The sequence below is a fragment of the Protopterus annectens genome, chromosome 10.part0 (assembly GCF_019279795.1).
Source record: "Protopterus annectens isolate FY-2018-M chromosome 10.part0, PAN1.0, whole genome shotgun sequence".
NCBI lineage: Eukaryota > Metazoa > Chordata > Ceratodontiformes > Protopteridae > Protopterus > Protopterus annectens.
This window is the reverse complement of record NC_056744.1, coordinates 1,290,981,654-1,290,997,609: the sequence shown is the minus strand read 5'-3', so window position 1 is coordinate 1,290,997,609 and position 15,956 is coordinate 1,290,981,654.

The window sequence follows — 15,956 nt, the reverse complement described above, 5'->3', positions numbered from 1 at the left end:
AGTTTCAGATGCACAATATTTGTTGCTGATAAACTGTTTGCAGGTCTTTATTGCCATAGCTTTCCCAGTTTCTATGAACAACTTGTGTATCTGCGTAACATGTTTGATCATGACAGGGTTCCAGTATTTTAATATATGTGTCTGTTGTCATTTAACTGTGTGCACTGGGCAGATTGCTGTATTGTGGAAGTTTCCTGGCTTAACACATACAAATGCCAGATATGTGTGGCCAACTGCTATACTGAGACATGGCCTAAGTGTGTGAGCATGCCCAGTTCAGGCTTTCCATGGCTTGTTGCCTGACATATGTCTCATTTATCAAAGTGTGCGAGCATGCCCAATGTGAGCTTTCCATATGTTGAGATCTGAGGTCCACCACATTTGTGGTTGTGTGTGAACTTCAACAATATTTCACATTTATAGTTGTGTGTTGGAAGTCATGTTGTGTTCTTACTGCCCAACTGCTTTGTGTCTGAACCCAACAGGGATTATGCTGTGCCTGCAGGGTTTCCATGGGATAGTTTGCATACAGTTGTCAACATTCTTTCATACTGACCAAACACTGTAATATCGTATAGTGTACTGGTTCAGTACTTTCACTGTGGTGGACAGTATCCTGGGTTTCAGTCCTATCACTGCTTTAAATATTCATACTGAGCACACCAAACTGGTTAAGGGCCAGTTGTGCAAATATGACCATGTTGCATTTTGTTCAGCTATGGACTACTTAAACCAGGCTTGTCCAACATTAGTAGTGTATTCCACAACTTGGGTGGACATTGACAAACACTAGCTATGTGCCCTAGGCCATTTCTAATGCTAGTCAGAGAGTGTGTTTGTCCTTCAACACACATTTTAACTGGAGTTTGCCATGACATTTTTCAAGGTTAGTATACTGTGCCTCTGTCTACCCATGACATAAAAGTGATACCCAGGGTAAACCTACCATCTCCCATCCACTCATCAAAATTCCTCTTGAAGAGAGTTAATGAGGGACTCTCTGGCTAACCTGGACTGGGAGTTTACTCAAGAGTGGAGGGAGCTTCTGGGTTATGGATCAATCACTACAGCATGTCCTATTTATGTCAGTGCGGAGGTTCAGGTCTCTCATGTGCATAGCTCACTGGCATTCAGATTTTACAAGGTGCAGCATGTGCATTGATTCCAGCTTGGACATGGCTTTATACATCAGGCACAGATCATCTCTGGGCAGGCAGTATGGCACTGTGTGGAGCTGCAGTTTGTTTAATCAGGCAACACATGGCATCTGTTAGAGCCTTTTGATCCTCCTGGTGAGGTACTTTTGGGGTCTTTCCATTTGCTGGAGGTGTCTGCTAAGGTACATCCCACAAGGGCCATTGTACTCAATTGTGAGGCTGATGAAGGATGACTGAAGAGGCACGATGACCTCCCCTGATCTAGATGTGAATACCTTCATGATTAGGTGAGTATATGATATGTTTCTCTAACCACTACGGCCACATGGTTGTCAAATGCAAGATTTCTATCAACCTGTGCCCCAGGTCTCTTATTACTTCTAAAGTACTTAATGGGTTAACACCTATGTGGTAATTGGTGGGCACTTACTGTTTTTCCAAAAGGGATGGCTATACACTTTTCTGCATTTAGCTTGATGACATGGCTCTGGCACCAGTTGTCTGTTTCTATGAGGCCGTTTTGTAGGATACTTGTGTCAGCTGGAGGGTCATATATGGTGCCCAGTTTGTAGTCATCTGCAAACTTGTTCAGACACAGTCCTTCCATGTTGGCCTGTACCTCTGGGAAATATATACCAAACAAGGGAGGTCCCAGGACCGAGCCTTGTGGGATGCCAGTTGTAGCTGGTTTGTAGTCTGACATGGCTGCAGCATTTCTGACCATGTCAGTTCTGTCCCTGAGCTGGTTTGCAACCCATCTACTTGAATAGGGGTTTATATTTAAGCTGGTGAGCATATCTATAATGAACAAGTGGGGTATTGTATGGAAGGCTTTTGCAAGGTCCAGATAGGCTGTGTAGACCACATTCCCCTCATCAATGGCCTTGGTGACTGTTTCAAATGAGTCAAACATGTTTAAGGGGCAGGATCTGCCCTTAAGAAAGCCACACTGGGTAGGGTCCAGTGTCTGTAGGTCCCCAATATCTTTATTTCTGAGGTCCATGATGATCTTTTCCATAGCTTTGCAGACCAAGCTAGTCAGGATTCTGGGGTGATAGTTTGCAGTATTCATTCAGGCACCACATTTGTGGAGAGGGACCACTGTTGCTGTACACTGCTCTTTGGGTACATATCCTGTGGTAAGGCTGAGATTGAGCAGTAGTTTTATTTGGTGTTCCATTCTTCTTCGAGTTCATGTTGGATGCAGCCCAGGACACCATCTGGTACCATTGATGCTGTGTGTTTTGCTTTGGAGACGCTGGCTGTTACCTCAGCATCTGCAATGTCAGGGGGCCAGCACTCTGCTGGGATAGATATTTGGCATTTTGGTGGGGGGGGGGGTTGCACTGGACCTGTCAGGTTGGATGTTGGCAATGTGTGTGGGTTTGGTGTATTGTTTGTAATTTTGGAGTAATTCTGAGCATATCTGTGAATTTCCACCAAGGTTCCTACCATCAGTTAAGAAAGCCTTGTGATTATCCTTAGTGTCCTGTACAATTTGTATCTTCATAGTTTCATAGGTTCATACTAGGCTATCTGCCCTAGGGCATTTATAAGCCTAGCCAGAGTGTGTGTGGCTTTCGCCACCCCTTGGAATGTGAATATTATGCCCATTTAGGGTTTAGTTTACTGTGCCTCTGTCTAGTAGTGACACAGAGATGACCCCCGGTGTAAACCTACGATCTCCCATCCACTCGTCAAGATTTCTCTTGAAGAGAGTCAGTGAGGGCCTCTGCCTAACATGGACTGGTATTCTGTTCCAGAGTGTAGGGAGCCTTTGGGTTATGAATCTGTCCCTCCAGCACATCCTATTTATTTCTGTGTTGAGGTTCAAATCTCTCGCTCTCGTGGCTCTGATGGATTTGGATTTTCTGAGGTGGAGCATGTCCATTAATTCCGGATTGGACATGGCCTTGTATGTCAGTCATAGATCGCCTCTGAGTAGGTGGTATGCGACTGAATAGAGCTGGAGTTTCTTCAGCCGGGCAGCATATGACAAATGTTTGAGACCCGAGAGGTACTTTTGGGGTCTTTCTAACTGCTGCAGGTGTCGGGTAAGGTACATCCCAAATGGGGCATTGTACTCAATTATGGGCCTGATAAGAGAAGAGTATAGGGGCACAATGACCTCTCTTGATCTAGATGTGAATGCTTTCATGATAAGGTGGCCAATATAGAAGGTCTTCCTAGCCACCTTGGCAATGTGAGTGTCAAATGAGAGGTTACTGTCAACTTGTGTCCCTAGGTCCCTGATTACTTCTTCCGTACTTAATGAATTACCACCTATGTGGTAATTTGTGGGTACCTTGTTTTTCCCAAAGGGTATGACTATACATTTTTTGTCGTTCAGTTTAAGGCCATGGCTCCTCTGGCACCAGTTATCCGTTTCTATGAGGCCTTTCTGAAGGATGCTTGTGTCCGCTGGAGAATCAATTATGGCGCCCAGTTTGCAGTCATCTGCAAACTTTGTCAGCCACAATCCTCCTATGTTTGCTTGCACCTCGGAAAAATAAATGCCGAACAAGAGGGGTCCCAGGACAGAGCCCTGTGGGACACCGCTTGTGACTGACTTAGAGTCTGACATAGCTCCAGCAATTCTGACCTTGTGGGTTCTGTCCTTGAGCCAGTTTGCAACCCATCTTATGACATATGGGTTTACATTTGAGCTGGTGAGCTTGTCTATGATGCCCGAGTGGGGTATTGTGTCGAAAGCTTTTGCAAGGTCAAGGTAGGCGGTGTGAACTGCCTTACCCTCATCAATGGCCTTAGTGACTGTTTCAAAAAAGTCGACCAGGTTCAAAAGGCAGGATCTGCCCTTGACAAAGCCAAATTGGGTAGGATCCAGTGTCTGTAGGTCCCCAATGTCTTTGTTTATGAGTTCCATAATGATCCTCTCCATAGCTTTGCAGACCAGGCTCATCAAGCTTATGGGGCATTAATTTCCAGGGTCCGTAGAAGCACCTCCTTTGTGGAGTGGGATCACTGTTGCTGTACGCCATTCTTTGGGTACGTATCCTGTAGTAAGGCTGAGATTAAACAGCAGCCTTATGTACAGGTTTAGTTCCTCTTGGAGTTCATGTAGCACGCAACCCTGGACACCGTCTGGTCCCATTAATGCTGTATTTTTAGCTTTGGAGAGGGTGGCTCTCACCTGGGCATCTGAGATGTTAGGGAGGCTACACTCTGCTGGGATAGATATTTCTCCTTTTGGGGGGGAGGGGGGGGGGGAATATGCACTGAACCTGTCTGCCAGAATGTTGGCAATGTCTGTGGGTTCAGTGCATTTTGTGTCATTTTGGACTAACTCTGAGCATATCTGGGAGTTTCCACCCAGGTTTCTAACATAAGTAAATAAGGCCTTGTGATTGTCTTTTGTGTCCTTTGCTATTTTTCTGTCAAAGTTGGCCTTGGATGATTTTATGAGTGATCGTGGTTTTTTGCTAGTACTGTTCAGAGATGCCTTCCCTTTTAGGGATTTTGCTCTGTCATGTAGTAGCTTCCTCCTCCTGTTGTAAAGTTTGTTAATGGCTGGGGTCCACCAGACAGGATGCCTGCCTTTGGGGGAAATGGGTCTTGGTTTTATTTGGGATTGCATGATCCATGCATTCTTGAAGGTGTCCGTAGAAAGTGTTTATGAAGGATTCAGCGGTGTGGTCTGTGGTTTCCAGTGGCCCAGGGGCCTTGAAGGATACCACTTCAGTCTTAAGAAGTGTGAAGTCGGCTTTTGAGAAATTCTTCACTGTGGTCTTTTGTGCAGTGGGTGGGGGTGGGATGTGGATTTCCAGTGAGATTAATTTATGGTCTGATCTCAGCAATGACGGGTATACTTCCGGTGTGGAGCATTGTGTCCCCATGTTTGTGATGACCAGGTCTAGTATATTATCTCCTCTTGTGGGAGTGGTGACTAGTTGTTCCAATGCATTTGAGTTTATGAATTCTAGGAAACTTTGGGCTAGGGTGTTGGGGCTTGAGTAATGCTCCCAGTCTATGTTTGGGTAGTTGACGTCACCCAATATGATGGTATTTGGAGAGACATTCATACTCTCCAGTGTCTTCAGGAAGGCTGAGTGGGGTTCCTGAGTTTGAGAGGGTGGTCTGTAGCATGCTACAAACTGTACGGCAGTTTTGCCTACGGTTAGTTGCACATGGATGGTCTCCAATGCTAAGTGCTTTGCCAGTAACCTGGAGGTGTGGGTATCTTTGATGAATATGGCTACTCCCCCTCCTTTTGTGGTTCGGTCCAAGTTTTGGGGCCGAAAAGCATGATATGAGGTATAACCTGGTAGTGCTGGGGTGCTCTCAGGAGCCTTGAACCAGGTTTCTGTCACTGCACAGACGTCAATGTTCTCCATACTGAGGAGAGCCTTGAGAGCATGCATCTTGAGGTTTAGACTTCTGGCGTTGAGCAGCATTACCCTTAGTTTTTTTCCACTTGTGTTTTCTAGGGAGGTGGGTTTGTCTTTTGAGCCTTGCCTAAAACATGCACTATGGAGGTAGCAAGAGCCTTGGCCAATATCCGGAAGCCCAGGGGTGACAGGTGCAAGCCATCCCTTGTGAAGCAGCATGGCTTGTCAAGCATGTCATCCCGAGCAGACAGACATTGGATCCCCTTAGAATGACACCAGTAATTGAGCCAATTGTTAATGCTGATCATTCTGTGTTTGCACTGTGGCATCATTCTTGGTGAGGGTAAGATGCTACTCAGGGTCAGGGTCATACCGGCCTGGGCTACATAATCAGAGAGCTCCTCTATGTCTCTTTTCATGTAGCCCAGGGAGGTATGTCTCAGGTCATTCACACCGGCATGGACAATGACTGAGTCATATTTGTACTTGCTTTGGAGTGACCTGAGTGCTTGTGTTATGTGACGGATTCTAGCGCCCGACAGGCAGCTTACTGTAACCTTTTCCTTGTTCAGTCTGGTGAGCAGGACATCAGTGTGTCTGACTATGGAGTCACCTATTACAAGTGTATCAGGCATGTTGTTTGGCCTTAAGGGCTGTGACTGTTTGGCACACTGACTTTGTGAACTATGTGTTGCATGTGCTATGTTTTGAGGTAGTGGTTGCTTGGGTGTCTGCTTTGGAGGCCTCTGTTATTTTGGTGGATTTTTAAATAGAGCCTCCGGGAATGTTTTTGTGTGTTTATGTGTTTGGTTTGCAGTTGTGATAGGTCTATGTGGGACTGGGTTTGTGGTGTGTGTGGTTACCTTCTCCTCCTGACTGGTTTTGCCAGTACTGAGTTCAGAGAGCTCAGCCTCCAGTTTGACTAAATAGTTGCATCTCTCACATATATTTGTATTTGCTGGGGGGAGGAGGGGGTTGTCTGTGTACATGAGGCAGGTGTAACATTGCCTCAAGATTCCCAGATTCAACATGTTGTAGCTGGCCTTAGAGGATTTTATGTGTGGCCATATTTTTTTGCCATAATACTGATCAGTGATTACTTCCCTTTTTGGGTTTTGCTCTATCATGTAGTAGCTTCCTCCTTCTCTTGCATGGTTTGGTAATGGCTGGGGTCCACCAGGCCAGATGCCTGCATGTATGGGATTGGGTCTTGGTTTTATTTGGGGTTGCATGATCCATGCATTCCTGAACGTGTTCATAGAATGCATTTATAAAGGGTTCTGAGGTCTGGCCCATATTTTCCACAGGCACAGAGCCTTTAATGGATTCCACCTCAGTTTGGAGGAGTGCAGCATTTGCTTTACACATGTTTTTCACTGTGGTTTTCTGCCCAGGGACTGGGGTCAGGATGTGAATATCCAGTGAGATTACTCTATGGTCTGATTTTACCAGTGAGGGATACACTTCTCATCTTGGGCATAGAGTACCCATGTTGCTGATTATCACATCCAGTATGCTTACCCCTCTTGTGGGAGTGGTAAGTTGTTCCATAGCATTTTGGTTTATGAATTCTAGGAACCTTTGGCCTAGGGTGTTGGAGCTAGAATAATGCTCCCAGTCTATGTTTGAGTATTTTCAGTCGCCCAATATAATGTTGTTTGGAGAGACCTTGATATTTTCATCTGTTCTGAAGTAGGCCAAGTGTGGTTCCTGGAGTTAGGAGGGTGGTCTGTAGCAGGCTACTAACTGGGAGGCAGTTTTAGCCACTGTTACTTGCCCGTTGATAGTCCATGCTGCTTCTTGCTGTGGCACCAACCTGGGGGTGTGGTTATCCTTGACAATTATTGATAGTCACCCTCCTTTTGTAGTTTGTTCCATGTTTTGGGGCTGTAAAGCATGGTATGAGGTGTAACCTGGTAGTGTTAGGGTGCTCTTGTGAGCCTTGACCCAGGTTTCTGTTACAGAACAGATATCAACATTCTCCATGCTGAGGAGAGTTTAGACCGCATGATTCTTGCAGTTTAGACTTCTGGCATTGGGTAGCATTACTTCTAGGTTCTTATCCCTTGTGATACCTATGGAAGTGGGTTTGTGCTTTGAGCCTTACCTATTCAAGGCATGGTGGGGGTGACAACAGCCTTTGCCAGTATCCAAAAGGCCAGGGGTGATAGGTGCAAGCCATCTGTAGCCGATGGAGCACTGTGTCTTGCTCAGCATGTCATCCCATGCTGACAGGCATTGGATCCCCTTTGACTAACAGCAATACTTAAGCCAATTATTGTAATTGATCATCTTGTCTTCATATTGTGGCATCATGCTTGGTGAGGGTAGGATGTTAGTCAGGGTCATCAAGTTTGCATATACTACATGGTGCTACATTGCTTAACACATGGCAATCATGCCTCAGGTGGTGCTACAGGGCTGTCTATGTTGGATGCACATACTACACTCCCTGTACATGTTTGAAAGCAGGTTGTGTCAACTTAGGCATCCCTTTTACTATATGTGTGAGTCAGAGAGAGGTATCATTTCCAGGGTTCCTACTGAGCCAGAATATGTGCTATGCGTTGCCTCTTTGCCAAGGCCAAGGCATACTGGGCACGCCTCCTTCTGCCTACTGGGGCAGGCTCAGGTTGTTCCTCCTCCGAGTCACGCTCTGCCTGTGATGGCCTTGGCAATGGTGGGGGGCTGTTTGGCCCAGCCCTATGCTGGTTCTGCTGCAGCTGTTTTCGCAGAATCATATTATGTAGTATAGCACATACCATGACAATTTGGGTACATGTAGTTGGTGAGTACTGCAAGGCTCCACCAGATGGGTCCAGGCACCGGAACCATGTCTTGAGCAACCCAAACACACGCTCGATTACATTTCGTGTTTGTGCGTGTGCCTCATTATGGCATTCTTGTTCAGGTGTGTGTGCATTTCTGATGGGTGTCATCAGCCACGGCTCCAGTGCATAACCAGCATCCCCCACTAAGTGACCATGTGGGATGTCCCCATTGGCAAATGTCTGGTATAGCTGCGTCAAATGCCAGATATGGGAATCATGGTAGCTTCCATGGCAGCCAGCACACACATTCATTATTATGCCCTGGGCATCACACACGACCTGGCAGTTGATGGAGGGGAAGCCCTTGCGGTTAATGTAGGCCCTACCCCGGTCACCAGCTGGTGCTTTAATGCGTATATGCGTGCAGTCTATTGCACCCACTACCTCAGGGTATTCCACTATATGCTGGAAGAGACGCATATTGCTGGCCAATACCTCACGGGAATTGGGGAAATATACATGATCACCGACATGTGCTGACATGGCATCCAGGAACTGGTGCAGTACCCTGGATGCTGATGCCTGTGATATTCCCATCATATCACCAGTTGGTCTCTGGAATGTACCTGTTGCTAGTATTCTTAGGCCAACACATACCTTGGTTTCCACTGAGATGGGTTCCCCCCTGTTGGTTCTGTGTGTGAGGCGTGGCTTGCACAGCTCAACAATTTGCTGTAGGAGGTCTCTGTCCACTCCATAGCACTCCACTATCTCCAGCTCATGTAACCCCTGGTAGGTGACCCTGGGCCTGTACACTCTTCTCCGTCTCCTCACTGTGGGTTGTCCGGCAGCATTTGCATAGTCACCACCCTCAGCATGTTGCATATGTCTCCTTATAACAGCTATGGCAGCCCCTAGCATTTTTGGTCTGAGTGAAGCTTTTTCAGTTTTCACTTCTAATAGCTTACTCCTCTGTTGCAGTGTCTCTTGAGAGAAACATACTGCACTGTTGTTGCAGAGTTTTAAGTGCTGGGCTGGGCTACTGTTCTGCCTGTGTAATTGCCTGCTTCTGATTGTTTTCACCTGCTAGCTCTGCCAGTATTCCCTGCTAGCTTCCTACTATTTCTTCTGCTTCCTTTTTCCTTTCTGTTTCCTCAGGGGGGAACGACGAGCATACAAGCGCAAACACGCTCACAGCGGCTAACAGGCACACACATGCTTAGACGGACTAGAATCTGCTTATTCAGGTTAAACCATGTGCACACCAGCACAAACAAGCTTACAGGTCTTTAAACAGGCTCCTACATGCTTGCTCCAGCTTAAACGCGTGCACTCACGCTTACACGCGCGCACTCCATCTTACTCGCACCTCCCAGCGCGCACACGTGCGCATGCACACCCAGCAAGAAAGTTTGGTATTATCCATAGTGTATACCTTCCATTTCTTGGCTTTCCCATGCCTACTTGTTGACACTCCTCTTTCCATGATGTGTGACTGACATCTTTCACATGCCACTGTGCTCCAATGAGCTTCATTTCTTTCATACATACCCCCCTGTGATGTCACCTATCTCCTACTCTGTTACTCCCCCTTATCCTACTCCTACACTCCAGGGAATGTGCTCATTTGTAAATTCATACTTTGCATAAAACCCATGTTTGTGGGTTTTAAATTTTTATTTTTCTGTTTTTTATAGCGCAGCCCATTTGCGCGGCGCTGCGCTCCGGGGAAAAAAAAAAAACATTTTTATTTCATTTTTGCATCAGGGTACGTTGCCAGTGGCCACATATTTGGCCATTGGCATGCTGCCTGGAACATATGCAACCTTTATTTGGAGCTGACAAGGCTCCATTGTGTTATTTGCAGAACGGTACTCAGTTGTCAACTGAGTACATTTCTGCAGATAACACGCCTCTTACACGGGCAGGTTTCTGCTTCCTGGATCACAAAATTACCTCATTTGCATGCCTTTCGGCTGCAAGTGAGGTAATTAGCATATCCACGCCCTGTCCGTGTAAGAGCCATTTTAGGTGCTCTCTTACACGCAAATACAGGCTGTTCCTGGATCGCTATGGCTGCATGGAGTCTTACACTACTCTTAGACTCCGTGCAAGCCATCGTGAATCCTGCCATATGTCTTTTGCTACAAGTGACTGATGATACTTTCTCCATATTTATTTTTTATTTTTATCTTCACTTGTTGATACTGGTGCAATAATACTGATTAATATATCTCTGTTTATACCTCTGATTGAATTCATTGAATTCTGCTTTAATGTATATTTTGTGTATACATTACTATAATCAAACAAACTAGATTCTTGCTTTTATGTATATATTCTGTATACGTTACTGTATTTACTATCTGTAACACTATTTCTACTTCTGCACCAATTAATGTTTATATTTTTTCTGTATCTATGTTCTAGTTGGAGCTTTCCCCCCCGGGCCTCCACTGAAAATGGTCTCTTTTAGGCCTAGTGGACTTTCCTGGTAAACAAAGGCAATAAATAAATAAATAATAAATAAGACAGCATTGTTAGGCAGGATTGTTATTGATTTGTTAGTCTGCAGAGATTTCTGCAGATGATGATTGTCTGGTCTGAGTTTATACTCAGATTAGTATGGAGGCATGTAGATAGATTTATGGAGAGAGCTATGCAATTTGTTAATCATAGAGGGTCTGGGGCATTAAAGTAGTTAGGTGTGCATGTCATCAAACATAGGGGTTTAATGATAGGGATGATTCTTGGTACAAAAGGGATGGAGTTCATTTGAGTGATGCAGGCCTCTACTTGTTAAATGTGTATTTTTCATTATTTTTGAGGGATTTGGTTAAGGACTGGTGAAGTAAAAAGGGGGAGTGAGCAGAGTAAGAGGGGTTCATTTTGAACCCCTTGTCTGTTCCCCTCTCTTTTATTGCTTGGCCAGTAAAAAGTGAGGTGAGGTACTGTGTCTTGGAAAACTGCAGTACGCTTTGAGTGAGCATTGGAACTTAATGCTTCCTGTACTGGTGATGGGAGGTGAATGTTTATCATGCTGCCAGCATAAATGATATTCTGTAAACTAACTTGCTTGAAAATGTATAGTCATGTATACATTTTTGTTATGCATTAGTTGGTTTGGATAAATAAATGGTCACAATGGCAATTTTTGATGTGTTTTGGTTGACGTAGGAGAAGCTGTTGTACTCACTGCCTGATGATCATTAAATAATTGTAGTTATAAGCTTATCTCCCATATTAGCTATATTCTGTTGCTAGGCTTGTTCTATATGTAATCAGTGTGCATGTACAATTCCCACTCTTTGAGACTGCCAGTGTCCACCAGTTAAGGTAGTTAATAATTTTAAAATATCCTAGACATGACAGTGTGCATTGCTTGCTGAACAGTATAATGGTATTATTTTTTAGATGTGGTATGGATCAATATAATATAGTTCTTGCTTGATGGTTTGGCATTTCTCATGTTTAGATTTAACTGGTGAGTCTGTATCTGTTCTATGCTCTACTTGTTAATATAAGAATAGTTTCATTTTATTATGCTAATTTGATAACTCTTGTCTGTAAAATGTTCACCGTTTACTCATATTTGTGTTGGTTTACACTCATGCACATGCAGAATGTGTTACTTCACTCTAAGCTTCTTTTCAGTAAGTATGCAGATGAATAAAACTTCAAATCCATCTTCCAATATGGATCTTTTCATGCATATTAGTGGCAGCCTATGTATATATATCTGATGCATCTTTGCTATGTATAAGTACGGCCAAATAATTGCAATGCAGTTAGCATTAATTGCAGCATGAGGCTGAATCCAAAGTTATCATTTTCTCATTAACAGGTTCGGTCTCATCTTTTTCATTGTCATTCTAGAATCATTTTAAAGTGTTAGATCTTTGCTTGCCTGACTTCATAAAGTACGAATAAAAAATCATAGCTCTACTGAGAAATATCTGTTTCCAGTTTCTGTGTGCATTCACATGCATTGGTTAAAGCAGTGTTACTTTCACTGCCTGTAATGTGCATGACATACATTTCTTAGTCCATTAACAACACTGAATTTAGTAATCTGCTATCATTCACTGATACATTTTGCATAGCAAAGTCAAAGTAAACTTTATTGTCATTTAGAACTACCTACATGTAGCCTAAAATAAATTTTGTGCATCAGTTCAGTTCTTGAGATTACAAAGGAAAGTGAAACAACACATACAAGTAGAGGAAAAAAACATAACTAACAAATACAATACTACTCACAATACATGAAAGAAAGAGCAGAGACATTTACCAACACACATGTATGAAAAGGATACCCTCCCCTGAATTAAATTAACTACCCTATTTAAAGTAATACAAAACACCCTACAGATTGAAATGCCCAAGTTATTTGTCTAATATTGCACTTCAGTGAGTTAAATAATACTATGTATATAATAAATAAATATTGCAGTTATTTAGAATATATATGTAAGTATATATTGCAAAAATAAATAAAAATTCACCTTTTATGTGTCCAGACCCCTGGGATTATTGCCAGAGTTCAGAAGTCTAATTACTGTGTGCATGCGCAGGATGTGTGTTGTCTTGCATTATTTTGGTGGCTTTCAGATGCTTCTTGCATAATAAAGATGTTGTATCAATGGGAGACTGGAACCTATTACCTTCTTTGCAACCCTCACAACTCTTTGTAGGATGGTGAATAACAGGGGGCTGAGAACACATCCCTGTGCTACCCCGATGTTAATTGTGGGTCTATGTTATATATTTGAACTTTCAAAATGTCAAATACCATATGTTCGAGACCATATGGTCAATATTTGAAAGTTCGAATATATAATAAAAAATATATATATATACCTTAACAGTGCAAGCTGAGGGGAAAGCCCTCCTGCAACCCCCACACCCCCCTACTTAAATATACCAACTCCGAGACCGAACTTCAGTGCAGAAAATGGAAATTCTCCCATTCTGCACCGTATGGCACCGTTAAAGCCAACCTTTGAACACTTGAAATGTCGAACATATGGTCTCGACCATATGACGATCGACATTTTAAGCATTTGTTTATTTGACATAGACCCTTAATTGTAATGCAATTTGATGTGTTCTTACCTGAACACACCCTCTGTGGTCTCTCAATCAGGAAGTCCAGGATCCAGTTACAGAGATGTTTACTGTTTTCTAAATCTGCCAGTTTTTCTATCAGCTGCATTAGTACCACTGTATTAAATGCAGCGCTGAAGTCTATGAACAGCATTGTCACACAGCTGTTTTTGCCTCTAAATGCTCAAGGGAGATGTGTAGTGCTGCTAATATAGCATCAGCCGTGGATCAGTTAGCTCTGTACACAAACTGCAGAGGGTCAAAATCAGGAGGTAGGCATGATGAAAGATGCATTTTGATCAGCTGCTCAGAACATTTCATAAAAGTGCATCCCAGAGTAACTGGTCTGTAGTCGTTAGGGCTGGAGGGAGTGGTTTTCTTAGGTAGTGGAAAGATGTAGGTTTCCTTGTAGCATGAGGGTACTTTTGCAATGGCAGGAAAGGTATTAAATGTTTCTTTGAGCACTGTGCATAGTTAATCAGCACAGCCTTTTAACACCTTGCCCAATATGTTGTCTGGGCCAGCAGACTTCCTGTGGTTCACTCTCCATAACTCTCTTCTTACCTCCTGTGTGCTGAGGCTGAGTATGACATTCTTCTCATCAGTGGGTAGCTTTAGTGCCAACCTGCAGTTTCTTTCCTCAAATCTACCAAAGAAGATGTTCAAACTATCCAAGAATTTGATGATGTCCTCACACTATGCTGACCTGATTCTGTAGTCAGTGATAGTCTGTATGCCTTGCCATAGTTTCCTTGCATCCTTCACATCTTTAAAGTGGCTGTAGGTACCTCCTAACAGATTTAAGTGTGCTACTGAACAGGCTTTTTTATTTTGTGCTTTTTGTTGCTCTTTTTTTTTTCAACTGCAAGATCAAACTACTGCAATCTATGCCCTTCCTGGTATCCCAGGATAGTTCTTTCAAGCATTCAGTACTACTGCGTACATGGAGCACAACTGAGTACTACTGTGTACATGGAGAACTGCTATGTGCTTGGGGCACTACTGTGTGCGTGGAGTACTGTTGTATACATGGAGTACTACTATGCGCATGGAGCACAACTATGTACATGTAGCACTACTGAGTACTACTGTGTACATGGAGAACTACTATGTCCATGGAGCACTACTACATACGTGGAGTACTATTGTATACATGGAGTATTATATACATGGAGCACTACTGTGCACATTTATTTCCCTTTTATTTGTCTTTTGTTAACCGGGTTAGTCCAATGGGCTGGTGGCCCATTTTCAGTGGAGACCCGAGCAGAAAAGCTCCACACAAAGAACAAATTACAGGGTTTTCATAGCAGTAATGATAATTTAGACACATAATTATATACATTCATGCCATATATGAAATATAAGTACAAAGCAACATATAGTCATGTAATAATGAACATTAACAATTCATATAAATTCAGCATGGATAATAACTCAAAATTAAAAAAAAATGTAGATTTACAATGGGTCAAAGAAAAAAAAGCCCTTAAAATGTCATTAATAATTAAACCAAGTTGGTAGAGAGGAAGAAGAAGTATTAAATAGAGGGGTATAAGTAGAGGGGTGGGAAGTAAAGTTAAGGAGAGTCAAGAGAGTAAAGAGTGTAAATGAATGCAGTTGTGAGAAAGGGGTGGGAAGTATAGTAGTAAGGGAAGAGAAACAATAAGATTTAGGTAGAGCATTGCTCAGTGGCACAGCAGTGACACGTGGAGCTGTACTATATGCATGGAGTGCTACTATGTGCATGGATACTAGTATGTGCATGGAGTACTCCTTACTCTGTACATGGAGTACTACTATGTGTATGGGTATATGGAGTACAAATATGTGTATGGAGTACTGTAATGTACATGGAGAACTACTATGTCACTTTCTCATTACACAGTGTGTCAAATAAATTTCCTGTTTCCCCATTTACCTTTTGTCAGGTATCACCTAATGGTGCTTGACAATTATTTTGCTTTTCATTATGTAGTATATCAAACGTTTCTTGTTCCCTTGTCAGTCTAATCATGTGTAGCAGTGCTATTTCTTAGCATGATAACAACACACACCACAGCTTTTTGGTAGTATGATAGTATGATAGCATAAAGCACATTACCTTAATTGAAGTGGGGAATCAGATATTGTCCAGGTCCGTTTCAACAATACATATGACACTAACTGACATTTGACAACCTTTATTAATTTTAAACATAACTTTATTACATCATTTCAAATGCTATTATAACATAATAACCTTATAATAGCAACATGTAAAATTCCTTATAAAGTATATCAGGGCAGAGTACCCCACTCACCCTGCCCAAATAAGCAACATCCATATCTCCGCTCACTTATTTATCAATCAAGCAGCATCCTACCACTCATTTTATTTCCCCAAATCATTGCATCGCCAAGAGGAGTCTGTCCCTCTTCTTTGCCCAATATCCACCTACATAAACCATACCAAACAAATAAAAGACAATTGGGAAGAGAGGGAGGGTGACAACTCCACGCCAAATGCAGTTACTCCTAACAGTTACACTACTATAAACCCCTAAGTCCCACCCTATATCTAACTCACTTCCTCT